The 19,040-nt window shown below is 43.5% G+C and overlaps 1 long non-coding RNA gene across 1 annotated transcript in view; it reads right to left on the bottom strand.

Annotated features, from left to right (window-relative positions):
* Positions 1–3,357: 3,357 nt before the first annotated feature.
* Positions 3,358–19,040, bottom strand: part of LOC141580432 (uncharacterized) — a 58,733-nt gene continuing 43,050 nt past the window's right edge. The window contains exon 3 of the long non-coding RNA XR_012512629.1: positions 3,358–4,871. This is a non-coding gene — a long non-coding RNA (uncharacterized LOC141580432). The remainder of the gene's footprint in view (positions 4,872–19,040) is intronic.

Genomic DNA, 19,040 nt, shown 5'->3' on the forward strand with positions numbered 1-19,040 from the left:
CATTTGTGATGCATCAGAGGAGGTCAAAATATTAACATCAATAGGAGTCTGAAAGAAGTTAATTCCAACCCTGATGGATGACTTTGAGGGGTTTGAGAAGTCAGTGGAGGAAGTCACTGCACATGTGGTAGTGATACCAAAAGAACTCGAGTTAGAAGCAGAGCCTGAAGGTGTGACCAAATTCCTGCAATCTCATGATCAAAGTTGAACAGATGAGAAGTTGCTGCTTAGGGATGAGCAAAAAAAGTGATTTATTGAGATGGAGACTATTCCTGATGAAGATGCCATGAACACTGTTAAAATGGCAACAAACAATTTAGAATATTTTATCAACTTAGTTGATAAAATAGTGGCAGGGTTTGAGAGGATCAACTCCCAATTTTGAAAGAAGTACTATTGTGCATAAAATGCTATCAAACAACATCTAAGGCTACAGAGAAGCTGTTCATGAAAGGAAGAGTCAATCAATGTGGGAAACTTCATTGTTATCTTTAAGAAATTGCCACAACCACTCCCCTGATGAGTCAGCAGCCATCAACACTGAGGCGAGACACTTCACCAGTAAGAAGATGGTAACTCGCTGAAGCCTTGGGTGATTGTTAGCATTTTTCAGCAATAAAGTATTTTTAAATTAAGATACGTACTTTTTAAAAGATGTAATGCTATCATACACTTAGTAGACTACAGTACATAGTAAACAGAACTTTTTTTTTTTTTTTTTTGAGATACAGTCTCACTCCGTCTCCCAGGCTAGAATGCAGTGGCACAATCTTGGCTTACTGCAACCTCCACCTCCTTCCTGGGTTCAAGTGATTCTCCTGCCTCAGCCTCCTGAGTAGCTGGGACTAAAGGCACGTGCCACCATGCCTGGCTAAATTTTTTTTTTTATTTTTAGTAGAGACAGGGTTTCACCGTGTTAGCCAGGATGGTCTCACCTCATGATCCGCCTGCCTTGGCCTACCAAAATGCTGGGATTACAGGTGTGAACCACTGTACAGGCTGTAAACATAACTTTTTTAACATGCTCTGTGAAACCAAAAAATTCATGTGACTTTGTGTGTGTATGTGTGATATTTGCTTTGTCCTGGTGGTTAACTGAACCCCGTATATTTATAATTTTAACTATTCTGTGTGTGGTGGAATCTCACTGTGGTCTTAACTTGCATTTCCTTAATGACTAATGATGTTGAGCATGTTTTCATGTGTTCATTTGCTATATTTATATCTCTTTTGGTGAAAGGTCTGTTCAGATCCACTGAAGTGACATGATCGCAGTTCTGTGTTAGGAGATTACCCTGGCTGTGGTGTCCGGCCTTGCTACTCAAGCTGTTGAATGAGGACTGACAGCACCTGCATCTCCCAGGGGCTTGGTAAAAATGCAGCACCTTGGCCTCATCCCAGTCCAGCCCAATCAGACTCTGCATTTGAACAAGATCCCCAAGTGATTTGCATGCATGTTAAACTTTGAGAAGCATTCATGTTCAGAAGAGATTAGAGGAGAGGGGAAAATGTAAGGGACTAATTTAGACAGCTATTGCCATATGAAGAACTTAGGAAGGCTGAACAGTCAAAAGGCAAAGGAAGTAAGAATCCACACATCTACTGGCCCAGTCTAGAAACTTGGCTCAGGGTTTAAGTCCCTATCTGTTCCCTTACTTGTGTCCCACTGCTGGATAAAGGCCCACGTGGTAACAAAGAGGATCTTCAGAGGAAACCCCATTACCTAGAACAGCAGACACATCTGTCCAGGCCTTCAGTTATAACCTGTGGGATGGTAGTATGGTGAGGCTTGTGGGGTCCTTAAGGCAGGACAGGGATAGGATTCTGTTTAATCGATTACTTTAGCCAATACTGGCAGTGCCTCTGACACCCTGCTGGGTACACATGGGTAAGGTCCAGCCCTCAGAAGAAAGTCATGATCTAGTGGAAGAGACAGAGAGATGTAATTACAATTCAGTAAGACCAGTGTCATAACAGATCTCTCTCTCTCTCTCTCTCTCTCTCTCTCTCTCTTTCTCTCTCAAATACTGTACAAGCCCAGAACTTAGAGAAGGGGCAGAGGGATTCTGAGAAATGTTAACAGTTGACTTGGGTTTTAGAATTTTATGTACCAGACCTGTATTTTAGATTACACATTACTCTGAGATAGGAACTGCTGTTAGCCCCATTTTACAGACAAGGTAACCATGGGCACACCCCTGGCCTCCTAGCTAGATTCCCACTTAGTCTGTCTGGCACCAAAATTCAGATTCTTAGCTGAACTTGCACTGTGAGCCAGGGGGTGTCAGAGAGAACAGAAAACCAGATTTTTTTCCTAGGGAAATCACTTGCTCCTGCCTCATTTGGTGATTTTTTAAGATGCTTTTCTTTTTCCCAGAGATGCAGAAACTGGTGTCCATGGTCCAAGGAGCTTCCAGACCTTGGCCCTGCCCCTTTACCCAGAGTGACTGAAGAGACTGACAAATGCCTAGGCAAAGCCTTCGAGCCGCCTGGGGGAGATCAAGGATTGCTGGGAGCACCTGGCTGTCTTGTTTGCTGCTGAGCCGCCTCAGTCAAGCTTCACGGTCGGCCTCTGCTCTGGCCGCTGCCTTTCTCTACAGCAGAGCTGGACAGTGTCAAAGCTTGGCTCTCCTTCGATCTCATATAACTGTGGATTTCTCCTCTATCTAAGGAGATAAAGCCAAAGACAGGGTTTTGCCATTTCTCAGCTTGCCCTGACAGCATAGAGGTCCGTACATTGTAAAGATTTCCAAAAAGGAACTCTGTTATGAAGTTTTTAGAAGTAAACTGGAGGTGCAGGGTGGACACGACCCTCAGCATGACTTTGGAAAGGCCTCTTGCCCCCACAACTGCCACCCCAACTCCCGACGTGTCAGCTGGACTTCGTAAGCTCCTTGAGTTCAAGGACATGTATGCACTTTACGTTCTTCCTGCTGTGCCTTCGTGCTGTGCCAGCCCAGAAGTACTGCTTGTGCTGACACCTCAGGAGGCTGGAGCATGGGGATTTTGTGCCTCATAGGAGGGAGGAGCACAGCCTCTGTATCTAGGCTGCCAGGCCGATCCTGTCCCAGCCCCTTACCAGCTGTGTAACATTAAGCAAGTTGCTTAAACTCTCTGGGCCTTAGATTTTCCTCTGGAAGATGGAGATAATTGTTCCTCTCTCCCACAGATGTTGTGAGGTTTAAGTGAGTTATAAATACTGGCGGTCCCTGACTTTTTTGGCTTCGTGATGGTGCAAAAGTGACACACATTCAGTAGAAACTGAACTTTAAATTCTAAATTTTGATTTTTGATTTTTATTATAATATTTTTATTTTAATGATTATAAAAGAGGCTTTGTGTTTGATAATTGTGCCCAACTGTAGGTTAATGTAAGTGTTCTGAGCATGTTTACGGTAGGCTAGGCTAAGCTGTGATGTTCAGTAGGTCAGGTGGACATGCATTTTTGACTTACTACAGGTTTATTGGGACACCCCATTGTAGGTTACAGAGCATCTGTAAAGTGCTTAGAAGAGTATCTAACCTAAAGTAAGCACAATATAATGATTAGCATAACAGAAGAGAGCAGTTTCTGAAATCAGACCTGGTTGGACTGGGATTCCAACCCCCTTCAAGCTATGACCTTGGGCAAGTTACTGAGCCTCTCAAAGTGTCAGCTTCCACATATGAAAAATGGGGATGAAAACACCTTCATGAGAGGATGAGGGAGCAGAGGAAAAGCAGCAACAAGGCCCGGCACGGTGGCTTACACCTACAATCCCAGCACTTTGGAAGGCCGAGGCAGGCAGCTCACTTGAGGTCAGGAGTTTGAGACCAGTCCAGCCAACATGGTGAAACCCACCTCTACTAAAAATACAAAAAATATTAGCTAGGCGTGGAGGCGGATGCCTGTAGTCCCAGCTACTCGGGAAGCTGAGGCAGGAGAATTGCTTGAACTGGGAGGAAGAGGTTGTAGTGAGCTGAGGCCGCACCACTGCACTCCAGCCGGGTGACGGGGCAAGACTCCGTGCCCCAAGTCCCTCCCCCGATCAGAGCAGCAGTAAGAGTAAAAGGCTGCCTGGTGCCTGCTCAGGTTAAGACTGCTGTAATCACATGGTTTCTTGATTTACTTGTCCACCTGATCTGAGGGGAAGGCAGACGTGGCTGCTCTTTGGTTGATCTGATAAGATGCCTTTACCCCTATCCAGGGCAAGTAGAAGTCATGGGCAGTTGGAGGTCAAGGGCACCGGGACAGCTGAGTTGTGTTCATGGTGAACCTAATACTTAAAAGGGCAGAACCAGCAAGATGAATTCAATAGGCGCCCTGAGGTAAGATGAGCAAAATGGCCCCTGGTTCAGAAAGCAAAAACTAGAAAATGTGGTGGCTGCAGGGGTCCAAGGACAGGGAAGCAGAACTGGAGCGACCTCCAAACCATGGTTACCCAGAACCTCTGTGTAACTCAGCCCTCGGCAATCTGCCTGCAGCCTGGATCTCTGCCTCATTTCATAGCTCATTACCTGTTTCTAGGTATTTCAGGCTCTGTACAGATGAGTCTGTGTCATTTGCTGTTGCTGGGACTGGAGTTCTCAGTAAACCTTGCTGACAGATCATGTGCAACATCAGAGTACTTCCAGCAAACCTTGAGTCAAGAGTAAGGTGTGGGAGGAGAGATAAACAGCAAACATCCACGGAAGATTAGTAGAGAAAGCCTGACTCTTGGTAGAACTCTTGTACAGGGTGGCCAAGAACACTGTCTTCTGAGTTGTTTCGAAAGTGGCCTTGGGTGGATGGTCTGACGAGGCTCTTTATCTCCTCTGTCTTCCGATGCATCTTCACGGTGACCTGGCATTGGGGCCCCTGCCATCCTTTTGAGTACAGCCTTCGGGAGCCCCTGGGGAGGAGATGCATGGAAGGTGGATGAGAGCTGACACCAGAGAGATGGGCAGCACCAAATCATAGAGGGCCTTGGCTGCAGAGCCAAGGAATCCGAACCGCATTGTGTAAGCAACAGGCAGCCAGTGAGGGACTTTAATCAGGGAAGCAGAAGGATCTGATAGGTGTTTTAGAAACTCTGTCTCTGCTGTGTGGAGGCTAAGCATCTTGAGAAGATAAAGGAAACACTGGCTACAACACTTTGCAAGTGAAGTCTATATCACTGATGGCACTTTCCTCTAGTTACGTATTTTTTTTTATGCACTCTCTTTAAAAGGTCAAGGAAAACTTTTATTATCTTAAGCCTTTGATGATGCCCTAGTTTGCCCTTTCCCCACCATGTTTAGTAGGGCACAGAGAAATAAGGCAACTTCCCAAACTCCTGCAGTGGGATTTTAGCACAGCCAGAAAGGACTTCACAGAGTCTGGATTCTCAGAATTGTGCTCAAATTAGATCCTACTGCAATCCACCCACACAACCAGGTTTGCACTTAACCTCCTAAAAAATTACTTTCAACTTTGAAAAGAGAACACCCAGGTTCTGGAAACCTGGCTGAGACTGCGTTCCATGTTAGATTTTTGGAGGTCACTGCCTTAGTTTCCTCCTGCAATAACTGTCTTGCATCATTAATGTTTCTCAGTGAAAGGATGCCAGTCCCTTCGCTGTATTCCAAATGTAAACACAGTGTCAATGTTGACCTCTAGCCCTGCGGGGCTACCAGGCCCAAAAGAACCGCACATCAGGAAATGTGAGGGGTCAACACTGAATAGAGAAGTCAATGTTTCCTGCCTTCTAATATCTCCCATGTACCTCTTCCTCTACCATTGAAACTGGCCTCAGATTTGCGTATGAATTAGCAGTTTGTCCTAATTGGCTGGAGTGGTGGCGGCTGCTCTGTGGGCCATCGCACTGTTCTATGCCTCCAGAGCACACCTGTCAGGAGGGGACTGCATGCAGAAAGGATGCTCGTGAGGCTGCATTTATAGTGCACTATGAATTTCATGTCAGTTCTTCTGCGATTTGAAATAGAAAGTGGTGCACCATATATCACTGTAACTGAGCTCAAATTCTATCTATGCTATTCCCAACTGCAACATAAATGCATTGCTGTCCTTTGTACAAAAGGCTTCCAAATGGTACTATGACAAACAGGTATGTTTCTACATAGTTTTGCTCTTTTCAAAATACTGCAGAGTACTTTCATTCTAGTCCATATCTCACACACCTACCCTTGAGTCTTCTGAGGAAAAACCAACAGCAGGTGAAAAACCCTAGATCACTCAAGAAAACAAAATTTGAGCTTTTAAAATTCCATATTGTTGGACTCAAATTGGACTTTGGGCTATGGGGAATGAACGATGCCTTTGACCACAAAGGTAGGTTTCCACAAGAAAAGTACAGCGGGAATCAAGCTTGCAGACAAGTTAGGACTTTTACAAATAAAATACATAAATCTTGTGCTTTTTGAGCATCTACTCGTAAAATATTTTCAGCCAGAGAGTAAAAGCATGCACTTTCCAGAAAGGCTGTTTTACAAGCCTGTCTCTGCAAGGAGGTGTGATCACGCATGTAAAAGCAGGGGTGGGTCACTTTATTGTCCCTCAGAGAATAAAATGTTGTCTCAACAGGATACAACATTCGCCTTGCTCTGAACGAAGTCCCTACCAGAGCCTGGGCTGTATTTCACTGTGACATCATCTGGCCCCTATTCTCGAAGTTCTACATCCTCGTTTTCTCTGAATGAAGCAGGAACTCAGAACAAGCCTTTGGTTATCAGAGGACTTGCATTCAACTCAGTCCTCCATGGAAAGAGGGTGGCAAATGGTGACCATGGCTGGCAAAATCCACACGGGAGAAAGGCCTATATGTGTGCCTTTCAGAAATCTGAGATGTCCAGTCTATATTGTGCTACAAGTCTCTCCTCCACCTTTCTTGATTTTTAAAAAATCTCAGCGGCCTTCTTTGTATTTCCAGGCACTTGTGTGTGTTCTGTTTCACTGTATGCATTTCTATCATTCAGGGACAATTTCAGAGCTTCATTTAATTTTTCTCTTCTACCCCCAAGTCCCAATAGGGACCCCAAAACACAATGATCATCTATTATTATGCTAAGGAATTCAGGAAATGCTGAGAATAATGTCCCTCAGGGTTGCTTTCTAGAATTAGCATTCAACTGTGAGCCTGAATTTCTTTCTTTTGCCACAAGGAAAAAACAACCCACTGGAGATATTGTGTTGATGATGAAACTGAAACAAGAGCATAAACTCAAATGTCTTCCACAAATCTTCCAGCTGGGAAAAATGAGAGCAGCTTCCCTAAAAAGGGATGAGATTCAAGAGAATTGTGTGATTATCTTGAGCCATGTTTACAAGATTCAAGCTTAGGGGAGCACAGTGCTATCAGGACAAAACTAGCTTGCTAATCTTGTTTTCAAATGTATTTGGAAAAGTCAACTAAAGTTAAAACTAAAAATCTATATAAAAACACAAAATAAAAAAAAGAAATTAAAAAAAGAAAAAACTAAAAATGTATAAAGGGCTGGAAGAGGTTTTTTTTTAAAAAAGGGTCTAAGCCTCTCTGCCCAAATTCCCATGTTAATACTTAGTAGTTATTAAAATGTGAAATTGTGACATTTGAAAAGCCACATAATTAGTTTAAGCCAGGCTTGATTTGTCTTTACCAACTTTCCTCCTACATTATATCAATAATTACATGTACTGCTTTTTTCCCCACTTATCATAAGCATTTTTTCATGTTATAGTCTTCATAATTATCTTTTCATTTATAACTTAATATTCTAACCACTAAACACACCATAAATACATTTATCATTCCCCTTTTGCTTTTTTTAGATTGTTTCCAATTTTTCACTATTATAAATAACACTGTAACCGGCATTTTGAGAACATTTGAATTACTTCCTTAGGACAGATTTCGAGAAGTAGAAATAATGAGTTAAACAGTATGTACATTTTTATGCCCCTAGTTTGCTAAATTGTTTTTCCAAGGAATTATACCTAGTTACTCAGTCATTAGCAATGAATGAGAAGCTTGTTCTCACCAGCATTGGGTATTAATATGTAAAATGTGTTCATTAATTTAACAGGAAAATAATTTATTTTCCTGGAAGCTTTAAAATTTTTAAGCAGGCAAACCATCCACCTTTTCCTCTCAGTTTTCTTAACTTGCTTGAGACTTAGTAAGTTGTCCCCTTCTCCCATCAAGAGCATTGGATTTGTAAGTATGTGGTAGGGTAGGATCGCCCTGGCCTAGGACACACTCTCCAGCAACTCCATCAAAACATCTGGAGGTGGGTCCTGGCTCCAGGGAGTTCTCGTGTGTAGCCAAGTCTGAAAACCTCTGGCTTAGAAGGTAGGGATTCAGGCAGTGGGGAGGTGGAGGCAACAGTTTCCCTTCAAGGAAGTTTGATGGAAGGCAGAGATATGATGGAAGTTTGAAGGAGTAACAGGGTCAAAGAAAGATGTTCTTAAAAATAAAATACATGGGCTGGGCATGGTGGCTCATGCCTGTAATCCTAGCATTTGGGAGGCCTAGGCGGGTGGATCACCTGAAGTCAGGAGTTTGAAACCAGTCTGCCCAACATGGTGAAACCCCATCTAGATTAAAAATACAAAAAATTACGAGGTGTGGTGGTGGGAGCATGTAATCCCAGCTACTCAGGAGGATGAGGCAGGAGAACTGCTTGAAACTAGGAGGCAGAGGTTGCCATGAGCTGAGATCGCACCACTGCACTTCAGCCTGGGCTACAAGAGCAAAACTCCATCTCAAATAAATAAATAAACAAAACACTTGACCTGACTATGTTTGAAGGCAGAGGGAAAGATTCTGTGGAAAGCAAGAGGTTAAAGTAAGAGAGAAAGAAAAGTGAAGAAAACAGGAATGAGGGAGAGGAGTTGGGCCGATGTCCCAGAGAGAGGGGTGAGCATGGGAAAGGGAAAGTAGTTTCTGCTTAGATATGTGAATGAAAGAATATGGGCGAAAACACAAGGATATTTTGAGGTACAGGAGTTTGCGTGGGTTGGCTTTGATCTCAGGACAGTGAAAATTATGTGGAATACCTACAGTGGAGACAGGGAGAAAAGGGAAGAAAAGGATAGTGTACTAAAACCAGTCAGTTTATCAACCAGTCAGCAGCACTCTTCCAGAAAGCCTCCATTGAGAAAGCAGACAACAAACTAATAACGAAAATTGGGGTTGGACATGATTAGCTGTCATTTATTCACATTGTCCTTCTGGGTCTCTCATGATGGCCTGGCTCTATACATTGCATAAGGCAGGGCTCAATCAGAAAAGTGGAATAATCGCCCATGACACAGAGTAAGAGATCTTTTTTTTAATGTGGATTAGGCCGTAAGCAATTGTGGGACCTGGTGGACATGCCTATGCCAGACAGTTGTCTTTGCATCTGGTGTTGGGACTGAAGTTGTTGTAGGCCATGGGGAAGGAGAACTGAGTGTGCAGTAGGGGAGAGCAGTGAAGAACACTGGCACCGCCATCTGTCTCGCCACCTCCAGCCTTGGGATGTGGACGAGTTGCGGACGCAGCTGGTACCTTTTGTCAGAGGTGCACACATACCCGCCCCAGGGCTCGGAGGAGCTGAAGGAGCGAACTGGCAGGCGCTGGAATCCCACGCCAACAAGGTAGGTTAGGAGATACTTAACAACATACGTGAGCCGCCGAGGTACCCGGTACCCATACCCACTGTGACATGGTAATTGCCCCATAAACTGCACACCTCGACCATACCTCGCCTTTCTGTTGAAACTGCTCTCTGTAACCCTAATGTGACTGGCAAGCCATCCAAACCAATGCCATCTTGGCCCCTGCAACTTGTAGTAAGTAACTAAGGTCTGTAATTTCCACCCTACCTAGACAATGTGTAAACTAATGCCTATCTTGTCTTCTGTGAACCACTTAAGTAACAATCATCGGAATGTCCAAAGTCCCCTGGCCCGCGGAATGTCCGAAGCACCTCGCCCCTGCCCGTGCCCAGGAGGTGGTTAACAGGCATACAAGGTCTTGACACCCTCCTTTTAGGGCCATGGGTTAGAGAGACGCGAGTCCTCCGTGGCCGCCGGCAATAAAAACCCTGTAATTTGGCCTAGTCTTTGTCTCAGTGGTGATTTCGTGCGCTTGGTTACAACACCCACCTTCTGAACATAAAAATGGCTGCTGCCTCAACTTCGCCTTCCACATCTCACTTGGAGAACCATAGAGGAAAGGGAACTCTGAGACTTGGTTTTACTGTGGCCCAGCTGACATCTTACAAAGCCAGTACACCTGTAAAGTCTCTATTTTCACAAGTGCTTTGAAGCACTCTAATAGACTCATGCAAGAATTCAGCACATGAAGTAGGTTGCAAGCAATGTTTGAGTTTTATAAGAGAAGAAATGTCAGCCCAAAGGTTCCAGTTTGGACCCAAAGTCACATCTTGTATTCCTGTTGGAATGATGACATTTAAAACTAGTTTTCTGGTCCTATAAACGAGAACAGAGACGCCTTCTCTCTGCCAGTGGTGTGCTTGAGGAGGAAACTCCCTAATCCACTGTTTCATAACTGTCACTTTAACAAGAAGTTTGGGGCAAAATAGCCCCCAGGGTTTTTGGAAATGCAGCCTTAATTGAGCTTTTTCTTGTCTTAGCACACCCTCACGACTTATACGTGACTGGGGATTGGGAACCCTTTCCACAGCCAGAGCTGCAAACAGTGCCTGGTATGAGTGATTAACTCTCACGTTGGGGCAGCTCACTGTGAATTTGAAGACTCTGCAATGTCCCCGATCCTCATAAAGCAGCTCACATATTTGCCGTCCAACGAAGCATGGCTGAAATAACACAATCTCCTTGTTGCACGTTTTGGGAATGCAGCGTCAGCTAGAACCCGGGGCCCTGTGGCTTCCGTCCTCTCCTGGAGAGGTGACCAACTGAGGAGTCAGGCCCCCTTGGTTCTGAGGAAGGGGAACGACATCCGCTGTGGCATGTGCCCTGCCTGCCCCATCGCTCACCTGACTTTAAACACAAAGAGAATGAATACAAGCTAGAAGCTAGACATCAGCCCCCCCCGCTGTGTTTTAGCTCGCACAGCCACGTCTGATGCTGTGGAGAGGGCTAATTTCAGTCAGACTCAGACCCTCATTTAATTTTACTGGGCATAACAATGAAGCCAAACTGGAAAGCAGAACCACTGAATAGGACCTGGGTTTGAAGGGTTTTGGAAAACATTCTTGGAACCTTGAAAGGCTGGCTTCCCAAAGTGTTTCTCAATCCCTGTCTTTTTTTTTTTCTGTGGTTTCCTTTTTCCTTCTTCCCCTTCCTCTTTTTCTCTGCCCTTTGTTCTCCCTCCAGAAACACATAACCAAGCATTTACTGTGATTGTGCCTGTGATGCAGGTGGGGGCAGGAGAACGGAAGGCCGTGCCTGTCCTCAGGAGACCGATTGCTCAGCATGGGGGGAGCATGGGGCGATGAAGTCGCAAGGGAGGGCGGATGTCAGATGAGCCGAGTCTTGAAGCAAAGGTAAGGGTTACCTGGTCATCTCCTCTATTCTTCCGCTGGTCATTTGTCTGCCTCAACGCTTTCCTTTCATACCCTCTGCCATCCACTAGGCTGTTACTGGAGAAAGAACCTGGCCGCCAGCAGTAAACTGACATCTTCTTATGGCCGTCTCTGGACTCATCTCCTGGGTAAAGAAATCACTCTCAAATGCAAACCCTCTAAACTTCCTGACTCTCCAGAAGTACCCAAAGTAAAGTTTCAAACACCCAATCACCTGCCCACTTTTAATTAGAACTGGCAAGTCTTCTCAGCTATGGCGGCCACTTAACATTTCTGCAATTCTCTTAGAACATGAACAGACTTTCAAGTCTCTTTTCTGTTGCTCACAGTGTTCCTGGCTGCCAAGGTAGATTTTGCTGTTGCCTCTATTTTCACTCATGCCCCGGCCACACCAACACTTGTAAAGGGGCCAAAAACAGTTTTAAACATAATTTGGCTTCCAGCCTAGAGCCAAATTTATCATCCACTCTTTCCCTGGCATCACACTTGTCAACAGTAACCTCTGGTGCCTGGCTCAACTATAGCCTGAAGGAGTTAACATCCAAGAAGTCAAAACCAACTCTTAGTGGGAGGAGCTTTAGAATGCTGACATGGTAGTCACCAGATCTGCAAAATGGTATTCAGCAAAATGTGAGGTTGTTATGAGACCAAATACTAAACTTAACATATGAGACCTTAACAGTAGGTACCAGAGAGATCTGCTTTCAGGTCCCCTTTTTGCAGAATCCTTAGGAGCAGGATGTCAGTTACCCACATTGCTTTACAGATGCTGCATCCAGAGTCAAGAAGACAGTCTGAGGGGTTTGGAGGTTGCTGTCTGCCTGGTGATCAGAATACTGCCCTTGTGGTATATAGCAAATCAGAGGGTGGTCATTGGACTACATTACCTGCATCTCCTGGAAGCTTGTTAGAAATGCTGAATCTTGGGCTCACACTTGACTTGCAGAAACAGAATCTGCATATTGACAAGATCACCAGTTGATTTGTATGCCCATTACTGTTCGAGGCAACAAAACACTTTCGCATACATAAAATCCTCCTCTGAGGAAGGCAGAGAAAACTGAAGATTTGAGAAGGTGAGTGATTCTCTCAGGTCACATGGCTGGCACTGGACATTTCTTAACTCCTACTTATTTGGAGCTCTTTCCACTGAAGCACTATGTCTCCCGCTAACAGTCAGGAGAGAATGACGGTGGCCACGTAAACTTTCATTGAGCTCTCATCACATGCCACACATTGTTCTGATTGGATCTATGAGGTGGGAGCCTTTATCTTTCTCATTTTTCAATTAGGTAAGTGATGGAGCACCAGAATCAACTAGTATGTTCCAGACTTCGTTTGAGTTGCCCACACTGAAAGTTGGATTTTGAATTTCCCAGTAGTAACTGTAAAGTAGTAAGGAAACAAGGAAATAAACAGGAACCTAGCTGTGTGACACTGGGCATGTCACATCACCCCAGGTTACTTATCCAAGAAATGAGTTTGAACTGGAAGATCTTAAAGGCAGTTCCCAGCACTGACATTCTAAGATTCTAAATATTTCTAAATCCTTTGTTTGATATCTACTGACGGCTTTTCTTCTGAGCATCTTTGATTTAGGATCAGAAACTGTCAGCCCGGGTCAGAGGATGGGGGAAGGGGATTGAAGGCAGAGGCACATTTTGCCATGAGTAGGATAGATGACAAGCCCCAGGTCCACATTCAGCACCTGCCTGCTGGCCAGTCACAACCCCGTTTATGTGTGGCATCATGAGATAAACTCCAGTACTGCTGTCCTGTAGAAGTTTCTGAGACGAATTTAACACCACTCCTTGCAGCTGTACCACACCCAGTTCAGCTGGCAAGAGGATGCTTTTAAAGAGGAAAAGGTGATCAGGCCTGGAGTGTTTCCTACAAACCCAGCATCACAGAATGAGTTAACTGCCAATGAATCAGAAACATATGGTGCCCAACAAGCTTCTCTCAGATTACGTACTGTTTAATAATCTAGGGAATCACTATTTGTCAAAACAGTTGGAGCTTGTTACCAAATCCAGGACATCTGAGACCCAGTTTGAAATGTATTGTCAAACACGCCAGAGTCTCCAGGGCCAGATTAATGCATCTTGTCTCCAGGGCCAGATTAATGCATCTTAGCTCCATCCACGGGATATTATTTTCCGAGTGTACCATTTGGTGATGGTGACTCAGAAGAGGGGTCTGATGAGAACTGAGGTTTAAAAGACACCTGGCCGATTATGCATAAGTAAATACAGCATAAAACAAATCACAAGTAAGCACTACTTTAGTCACAGTGCAAAAGAACACACACTTGCTGCTTCTATTTTCAGAATATTAATGAACGATTTTAGTTATGGCAAAACAACCCTGCAGAACAAGGGTCAGTTTGCTCTTTAATCAAGAAGCTTTGCCAAATATTTACTAAAATAGGGCAGACTCCTTGTAAAAGTATAAATAGTTTTGTTTCTTATTTAAAATAAAAAGGTCCCTGGCACCTTATATGGTCTGATCCTTTGATAGCACTCAAGTGTTTCTATAGTAGGATTTCCATTGTGGTCTCTGCTAAGGAAAAAAGAAACAAGATTGCAGCACGAGGTTGGAGAAAAATGATGCTTCACATAAAAATCCAATAGAAAACTGCAGAATAAACTGTGAGGAATGTTGCCTCATAAGATAAAGCATGTGGTGATGTTGTACTCAGACTCAGTGAGGACCAAGATTTCTGTGGTCAACTCATGATTCATCCCTTCACCTTTTCCCCTCCTTCCTCATAGCCCCAGATTCTGCTCAGTTATGTCTCTCCCCAGTGTCATCCAGGGGGTGAGCTCCATGCTCAGCTCCAGGGGCAAGTTCTGCTTAAGCCGACCATGGGAGTTCCCTGATTGGTTTAGGAATAGGCATGTGACCCAATTCTGCCCTATGAAAAGTAGGAAGTCTGCTGAGGGGAGGTTTTGGGAAACAGTTCCTTGCTCCCGAGAAAGGGGAACAGGAAGAGACAGACCATCTTCTTACGGGTGTTGCTGTGTTTGCATATGATGCCCCAAAGTGGTAGCCATGTTGCTTTCAGGTGAGGGTAAACCTGACACAGGGTTGGGCAAGATAAGGAGAATCAGTGAGAAACAGAACATACCCTGACACCTCACATCTGGAGCCCACCTGCCTTTGGATATCCCGTTATGTGGAATAATAAATTTCCTTATTGTTTAAATCCATTTGAGTTGGTATTTACTTCCCACAGCATCCAAACTGATCTAATATAGCTTTCATATTCATATACCACAGACTAGCCATCTCTCTTTTCCATTACTGTTGAGAAAGCTTTGCTTCACCCATCGTTTTGCCAAAAGTCTTCTGAACTGATAAAATCTCCCCAGATACCATAACATAATGCTATAGATTAATCAATATGTCTAAATTGTGATCCTCAACTGATTACAACTAACTTCATTTTCATTTCTTAAGACAGGCAAGCCAGAGTGGCTTTCTAAAGGGCCCTTTCTATAGTAAAAATAAGACTGGGTCATTCACATGCTCATTTCTAGGATGCGTTGAGCAGATCCATCCACCTTCTCTCATGGATACCCCTTGTGACAAAGCTAGGAATGTGAAGACAGCTGATGGGGCTCAGGGTAGACATCACAAGGCCTGAAACAGCAAATCTTAACCGGTTCAAGCAAGAGTCAAGGGAACTGACATAAAAACAGACATATTCTATATTTTGCATTCAGAATGTCTTTTTTTCTTTTTATAACTTTGATCAGAGATTTTAATATACACACATTCCAAAACGAAACGATGTAGCAAAAAGAGTCAAGGGGAATTCTAAAAGCATTCTCTGCCCAAGTCGGATGAATGAAAGGGTTGGACTTTTCACCTTTAATTATTTGACCTCAATATTCTGCTTTCTTGTATCTATGAAGACCTGATTTAGCACACTTCAAATCTCTCAAGGGAGGTAGGTATTGAATGTGCTACCAGCTCTAAGAAGGAGAGCTGGAGGCTTTACTCTGGGAGGGTCTCTGGCACGTAGGTCAAAGATCTGAGGAATGGTGGATAATTGCCAATCAAAACTGAACCTGAAAATAATTTTCAAGAACACTTAACATGCTATCTATCTTCTTAACAAATTTTAAGTGTACCATACATTACTGTTGATTGTAGGTACAGTGCAGTACAGCAGATCTCTAGAGCTTACTCATGTTGCTAACTGAAACTTTATACATATTGATTAATATCTCCCCATTTCCCCCTTTCCCTCGCCCCTGGTGGCCACTATTCCAGTCTTTGATTTCATGAATCTATTTCAGATACTCCATACAAGTGGAACCATGCAGTATTTATCTTTCTGTGTCTGACTTATTCCATTTAGCATAATGTTCGCAAGGTCTATCCATATGGTCACACAGTACAGAATTTCCTTCGTTTTAAAGGCTGAATAGTATTCCATTGTATAAATATATCACATTTTAAAAAGTCCATTCATCTGTCAATGGACATTTAAGCAGTTTCCTTGTCTTAGCTATTGTGATTAGTGCTGCAGTGAACACAAGAATGCTAATATCTCTTAAAGATCCTCATTTCAATTCTTCTGGATATATACCCAGATTGCTGGATCCTATGGTGCCTGTATTTTTAAATTTTTGAGAAACTTCCATGCTGTTTTCCATAGGAGCTGCATCATTTTGCATTCCTGCCAACAATGTGTAAGAGTTCCAACTTCCTCACATCCTCACCAACACTTGTCTTTTTTTTTTTTTTTTTTTTAATAATAGCCATCCTGATAGGTGTAAGGTGATTTCTCATTGTGGTTTTGACCTGCATTTCTCTGATTATAGTGAAGATAAGCTTTTTTCATATACCTATTAGACATTAGCATTTGTGTTTTGGAGAATGTCTGTTCAAGTCCTTAGCCAATTTTTAAATTGGCTTCTCAGTTTTCTTGCTATTGAGTTGTTTGAGTTCCTTATATATTTTGGAGATGAATCCCTTGTCAGATACATGGCTTACTCATATTTTCTCCCATTCTTTAGGCTGTCTTCTAACTCTGTTGATTGTTTCCTTTCTGTGCAGAAGCATTTTAGTTTGATGTAGTCCCGCTTGTTTATTTTTGTTGCCTGTGATTTTCCTGTCATATTCATTGTCAAGACCAAGATCACGAAGCTTTTCCCCTATGTTTTCTCCTAAGAATTACACCATTTCAGATCTTATGCTTAGAAATATTTTTTTGCTGGATGCTAGAATGCTCATCTTTGCTCCTATATTCACTCAAAATTATAAAATGAAGAAGGTTGTGAGAATCTGAGCAAAATTCACAAATTACAAATCAAATGCCAATTATACTTTCTATGTTCATGCATGCTTACAATGGCAAAAATATCTCTGGTTGCACTGACATTTTGGCACACATGATCATGCTCTTCAAAGACTGTAAACTGTGGTGTGACCTCTGCTCGAAAAGAATTACTGTCCTACAAAGTTATAGTGGCACTGAGAGGCTTTTAATTTCTCTTCTTTGGAAAGGTGCAGTGCCTTATTTGCAGACATTGGTCTGAGCAGTACGTTGCACAGACTCAAACACTGCACCTTTTAACATACACAGCTTGAACCCAGACTCCCAACCTTTGGGACTCTTTCCTTTGATGTGTATGAAATCCAACCACAAGGTTCATGAACGATTAACACAGGCCATTATCTGTTGCACTTGTTACAATTGGAGCAGAAAGAAAGTAACTTGTTATAAAACTATTATGAGACAGTGGGCTTCAATGATAATAATCCAGGGCACATCTCAGTTTGCAAAATGCTTTTCCTTATATTATACCATGTCAGCCTCTCAAGAATCCTAATGGGATTTTATAGACAGGAAAAACAGAGATGAAATCAAAAGGCTCAAAGTACTTGACCAAATTCAGAGGCAGGGGCAGATCTAGCACTTGAGCCTAGCTTTCTGACTCCAAATCCAGTGTTTCTTCCATGATATTATCTTGTCTTGACAAAGGTGGCATGAGGGCAGTGTTATGTGATGGTTAAGAGCACAGTAGTTCTGGGTTCAAATTCCATTCCTGCTACTTATCAGCCAGGTGAACTGGGGAAAGCTGCTAAGCCTCAGGGCCCTGCCTTGGTTTTCCCATCTATAAAATAGGAATAATAACACGTACATCATTGAGTTTCGGAACTTAATGCATTAATGCAAGAAAAGCACTAAGCATGGTGTTTCATACAATGCATAGTACTTGCAAGTCCCCAAGGAATAATAGCTCTGGAAAACCAAAGGGAAGTGGGCCTTGGTTGAGCACTTTGCATGTGAATCCCATTTCTCTGGGTTTTCTCTGTTATTTACTGTTAGTCAAAGGTGTCCTGTGAGCTCCAGTTTCCCGTTTGGCCAAATGAAGGCAATGGGGCTTGATAAGAACACTCACAAGAACAAGAACCCCTGTATCAGGCCTCCATTTTTAACACTGGCTCTCCGTTTTCTGTAGGGTGTTTGTGTTCACCCTAGGTGTCTGGGGAGAAAGGAGGAAGAAGGGAGCGAAGGACCCTGGTATCAAATTTCCCAGCTTTCCCTTCATGTTAACACTCCCCTAGCACCCAGCCAAGACGTTTACAAGCAGGAGATTAAGAGAAAAAGGAAGGTGGTGATGCCTGGGAATGGCCTTGGCTGTTTTGAAAAATATATACCAACACACAGACCTGGCTGCTATTGACTTCAAAGACATAATGATTCTAGGATGGCAACATTATGATTTAATAGTTAGAGTTCTTAAATTTGCGTCATTTGTTTAGAGCACTACAGGGCACAAACAAGTAAACTGCAACAGTCACATCACCTGACAAAAATAATCATAAGATGAGAAAGCCAGCACCAAGGAGAGACTGTTTCTTATAACCACACTAAATGAACTGGACAATTCAACTGGGAATGTTTACTTTAAGCCACTCTAACCAAGGCCCAGGAGGTGGAGGGAGTTCCAGAGAGGCAAGGTCCTCTCTAACTCTTTTAAAGTTAACCAACTATTTGCTGGAATGTGCCACACAAAAAGAAAACAAACAGGAATTAGTACAGATTCCCGTGCAGCATTAAACCTGATTCCTGAAGAGTGTCAGCTCTCCCCAGGGCTGCACTTGGCCGAGGGGGTCAAGCTCTCGACGCTCAAGCTCCCGAAGTCCTAGCTCTTTATAGTCAATGCTTCCTTCTTCCCTCTTCCAATAGCTCAGGCCTTAGAATGGAGACTAGGACCCAACCCCTGACTCCCCTTCATCTCCCCATGAGTTCACCCTTGGAACCCAGGGTGTCCTTTCCCAGAAGCTGACCTTGGTTTAGACCCTCTTGACCCTCAGAGTCCCAATAACGTGAAGCCCTGCATAACTCCTATATGGGAGGGCAGCTTTGTAAAGCCTTGAAATGTTTCTATTACCTCCCTCCCCTGGGCAATGAGTGTCCATGGCCTTTAAGACACTTAAGTAAAAAGAAGCAAAGAAGGACCACTTGCGTGAGTCTCCTCAGAACACAGATTTATTCCAAGGCAGTTTACTGTCCTTCCTAGATGAAGCAC

Source organism: Saimiri boliviensis, chromosome 11 (assembly GCF_048565385.1).
Source record: "Saimiri boliviensis isolate mSaiBol1 chromosome 11, mSaiBol1.pri, whole genome shotgun sequence".
Lineage (NCBI taxonomy): Eukaryota > Metazoa > Chordata > Mammalia > Primates > Cebidae > Saimiri > Saimiri boliviensis.